Here is a 5,307-nt window from a genome sequence, read left to right on the forward strand (position 1 = left end):
ATATATATATATATATAGACATTTAGAGTAAATAACACCAAATTAAAGGTGTTTGTCTGTTGAGCTTCTATTGAGATTTTCTTCACCTCTCATATGCAGGACAAAAAGCTTTGGGTCATTTTTCCTGTTTTGATTGAAAGATGAAATGCGAGCTAGTTCCCCCTCCCCCACCTGATGCTGACCTTTTTTGACTGAACGATCTTGACTCATTCATTGGTTTGACTAATGAAATAAAAGCCTAACCCTGATAGGAGTAACATAGTGCAGATATAAATGATGACTCTGCCTCTTCCCCACCATGTGAGAAGGAAACAACATTTTCTTGTCATCAATCTAGTAAACATTGGTTGCTTTCCGTCTTTGCTGAACTCCAGGCAGGAATTTCAGGGTGAATAAGAGTCAGCGTAAATGCATGACTAAACAGCACGCTGGCATGTATGACTGAAGGGCAGGCAGTCATAAAGTTGCAGCCTGAATGCCATCATTGTCTCCAAACCCATCATCCTCCTCATCATCACCACCATCATCATCATGACACTGAGATTTCACTTCCCTCTTCATCTCCAGCATCCCTCACTATTGGACCTGGTCTGATACTGTGGTGTTTTGTGGAAGGCGGGGGTGGGGGGATTTATCACGTTCAGACGCCGTTTGTAGGTTTCTGTCTTCATCTCCTCTGTTTTTCTCATGCTTTGCTTCCATTGCTTCTAGTGTTGCTGAAAATGTGAGCAAAACGTCGGAGACGCAGCAAAGAGCCGAACAATAGACCATTCATGGTGCCCTGCAATGCAATGATGATCCTGCTCTGCCCTCCACCTCCTCGCCCTGCACCAGCCTCCACAGCTGCACAAGAATGCGGTCCAACAAGTCCCCCCCTCCCCCCCACCGCCACCACCATCGCTACCGCCACCACCACCTCACCAAGTGCTGCCGCCATCGCAACCGAAAGCCCTCGTCTTTCCCCAAACAGAAAAGATGAAGAAGGCAAGAAACCATGGGGGGGGGGGTCTGCAGATGGAGCACAAAGGGAGGATTCATGCTTGGTCACATACACCCTGAGAGGAAAGAAAGAGGGGCACCCATTTAAGCCTGGTGCAGCTGCAGTAATTCACTTGGTGAAAATGGGCAGAGGTCAGATAGCGCTATCTCTCTCTCTAAGTTCATCCCATGGATGGCGGCGCACTGCATCATTACAGAGAAACGCATCATCATTCATGACGCATCAAGAAAAAAAACACCTGCAGCCAACGACTTCATCTCTGTCTGGATTCTGTGGTGAAATAAAATCCTGGAACTTTTTCAGGTCGTCTCGTGTTAAAAGGTTTGATTGGTTGGATTTTAAGTGAAAAACCAGGAAGCATCAGATTCTGAGACGCAGTTTGATTTAAATTCAGGCCACAGATTTAAAGCTGATATCATCTCTAATGTGATGGTGCTTCAAAAAAAGACACTTATAAATTCAAATCTTATTTAAATGTAAAATTCTAAATCCAAATCTGGTATTAGACATAATAGTATTATTTTAACTATTTTTATGTCTATGATGATTCTTGTTGTTATACAATAATCATCTTTGCTTGTTTCAGTGAAATATTAGCTTCTCTATCAATGAACAGATAATAAGGCGTATTTGATTTTTAAAGAAGAGATTGATAAACCAAAATCATGCAGTGAGACATTAAAAAAATTACACACTGATTTCCAATTGTCAAATATAACTGTTATAAAAATAGGTGATTAATTCCTGTTAAAACCGGTTCTGGCTTTGCTGTCCAATCAGGGATCGACACCCTTTTCTTTTCTTCTTGTTTTATAAACTCCTTCAGCCTAAATTGAACATCAGTTTTCTAGTCTGGCCATAAGGTATAGATCAGGGATAGGCCTGGACTTTAACTAGGCCATTCCAAGGTTGACGCCTGGTCACATGAATATAAATGAACCATTTGATTACTGGGAATATGTTTAGGCTCCACCTGCTCTGCTGGAAGGTGAGCCTCACCTACAATTTAAGATCATTTGCAGATTTAAACAGGTTGTCCAGTTTCCCTGTAGACCAAGAAGTTCACTGCTGCACTAAGCTTAGAAGTAAACAGGGGATGATTGAAACACATCATCATAAACTGTGGCGGATCTATTAACACACTTCATTCACCTGCTGTACCCTCCCCACTCTCTAAATATGATTCCTCCTGTTCACCTGCACCCGCTGCTTTATATATGGTTCAGACCAGCTATCGGGGTCATTAGTGTCCATGTTTTCTCTGAGTCGTTTAGTTTTTGTTTAGTCCCTGGTTCGCAGAGGCCAGTGGATTGAGAGGGTTTGGTGTTTTTCTCCTGTCTCCTGATCGGGTCCCGGCTCTTCTCCGCAGAGCCCTCAGGGTTTTGACGCGGAGGAGGCCAGTTTGATCCTGGCTCCTAGGAGGAGTACAGTTTAAAGTTCTGCAGTTCTCCTGGTACCATGCCTTGTCTCTGTTCCTCTCAATCACTGGGCCCTCCTGTCTCGATCTGAGCGTGTCTGTCTGAGCTAGCTGCTAGTGCTCTGAACCTGCCTGAATGCTCTCTGGATTCCTGGAACCCTGGATGTGTCTGTTCCTGTTTGGATCGGAGCCCCTGGTCGGGCTGCGGACTACTGGATTTCAGAACAGTCCGGCCCCGAACTGTTTCCTTGACATCTCCTGCCTGTTCAATGGGGTTGCAGCATCAGGGACGCTCTGGGCGCCGTATCTCGTTGGCGGTGCATCAGCTGATCCTGCCTTTGATGAGAGGATGGACTGAACCAGGTAAGTGACTCACGCGGATAATCATCTTCTGTCAGATTATCGTGGTCACTTGCCTGTGGTTCTCCCTGATCCACAGTGCCAGTGATAGTTTGTGGCCCACCCCCTCGCAGGCACTGCATGTCCGCTGATTCACAGCTTCATGTTCAGTTTTCTGTTTTGAACTGTAAAGTGCCTTGAGATGACATGTGTTGTGAATTTGGCGCTATATAAATAAACTGAATTGAATTGAATTGAATTGTTTTCTTTCTGTCTTTTATTTTATCATTAAACGTTTTGAAGCTTCCTGCTGTCTGACTCGCCTGAATACTGGGTCCATCCGTCCTTTATGACATAAACATAGTTGTAAGATTTTTAGACCATCTTTCTACTTCCTTCCCATTCGCAGATCTATTCTACTTTGTGTGGATCTATTAAGTGAAATCCTGGTGAAATAATCTGATAATGTTTTAACGGGCCTGAATACTTTTACAAAGCATAGTGTGGCATCCCAAAATATGACGCCATAAACATTGCATGGGACGGAGCTCAGCACACAGATCCCGGAAAGAATCACATGAGATCCATTTTTATTGACAGCGAAGCTTAGAGCTGGAATTCCCCAAGAAGAAAAGCTCTGACCCTCCAGTGTGTTCTTCACCCAGACCCTCAGAGGAAATGACATTTATAAATTACAGTGTTTTCCACAAGCCAAGAAAATACACGGCCAACCCGGAGCACGAGAAACAGAGTGGTGTTTACTGATTAATTCTGTTTTTAAGGCAGCTAGACCAATTTAGATCAGTTCCAACTTACAATTTCAAAGCCTTTCTGAAAGTTCGTCATCTCCCGGAACAAATGGTGCCATTCAGACAAAACCAAAGAGCGCCTATTGACATGGGAGTGAATACTTTCCAGCAATTATGCATCAGTTTAATGCAGAATGTGACCCAGCATGTGAATGTTTGACCGCCTGCATGCTTCCCTTATCTGCATCTCTCTCCAACTCTCTCTCTGTTTTTCCCTCTCTCTCTTCCAGCTTCAAATTTCAGGAATTTCCCCCAGAGAGCTGAAGTCAACGTTAAAGGATTTCAGTTTGCCTCTCTTCTTCAGGCACCTGATCAAAAACTAATTCTCCTATCAACATTTTCCAGATGCATCACAGAGTAACTGAGAATAAAGCAGCAGTTCTATCTTATGACAGACGTGCACCTGGGGCTGAGTCTCTGACCCACTCGCATCGCTGACCTCTTCTCCTGATCATGAGACCCTGTCCTCCCATCGTCTCCCCGCTCTCCCCCAGGAGCCAGGAAGCAGGCTCTTGTGACACGGAGCCATGGAGAGACCCATTAGTGCAGTCACATGGCAGGTTAGCACAGTTACTGATGCAACCATGTGAGCTCTATTTTCTAACAAGCAGCAGCTGCCCTGAGGTCCAACACAGCCTCAGTCAGGGAAGGAAATGTTGTCTGTGGATAAACAGCAGAGATTTGGGAGAAATCTCAGTTGCATGTATTGAGTCATAAATTATGTCCACTGTGGCCCCAAAGTACGATTCAGTTTCTGACACCAGATAAGGCAGACTTTTCAAATCTCACTTGCTCAGTAAAAATGTGTTGTTGTGCTTCTCTATGCAGCCCAGAAGTCTGATTGTCAAAGTTCAAACTATGTATTCAGACTCATAAAGTCAGAGTTCCTCCTAATGATTGACCAACATAGTTCCAGCACATAGAAAACAAAGTGAAATGTCTATTAACCAGCATTTTACAGTTTATATGACATTAAACTAGTGGCAGAAACAGGCTGAACAACATCTAACAGCATCACCCCTTCGATTTTAAACCCTTTAAATGAAAATACGACATCTCTCTTCTGAAATGCAAAAGTGATTCTATGGGTCCTAATAGAACTAGAATAGAACTAGAATAGAACTAGAATAGAACTAGAATAGAACTAGAATAGAACTTCCTGAAGTTACAGGTCTCTGCAGCCTCAGGTTTAGTGTTTTACTGTCAAATTTCATTCATCTGAATATGTTCCAATAAAAGTCATTTTTCAGATTAGATTAACTCTTAAATAGTTATTACAAAAAAGCCACATCTTTATATTAAAATGTTTTTCATTGCTTTCATGTAATAATCTAATCTTAAATCTGATGTTTTCAGCTCTACGTGAGAAATCCTCATAATTAACATAAAAAAAGAATATTAGTCTGTGTAATTAATCTCTATTATGTTACAGAAATGAACATTTCAGTCATTTCCTATCAGTTTCATTTAGATTAATATTAATATTCAGTGAACTTTCCATGTGCAAACTTTCTATATCAAGCTGATAACATTCTTTAACAAATTAATTAAACATCTTAATTTTGTGATTGAATGCATGATATGCAGAGAATTATCTGCAGTTGCTATTAGCAACACAATTAGCAAATGGAATGGTTAGGGGTCCCAAAAAGGAATGAAGGAAGGAAAGTCTGTCTGCCTGCCTGCCTGCCTGCCTGCCTGCCTGCCTGCCTGCCTGCCTGCCTGCCTGCCTGCCTGCCTGC

This window comes from Cyprinodon variegatus, unplaced genomic scaffold (genome assembly GCF_000732505.1).
Source record: "Cyprinodon variegatus isolate N-32 unplaced genomic scaffold, C_variegatus-1.0 Scaffold1773, whole genome shotgun sequence".
Lineage (NCBI taxonomy): Eukaryota > Metazoa > Chordata > Actinopteri > Cyprinodontiformes > Cyprinodontidae > Cyprinodon > Cyprinodon variegatus.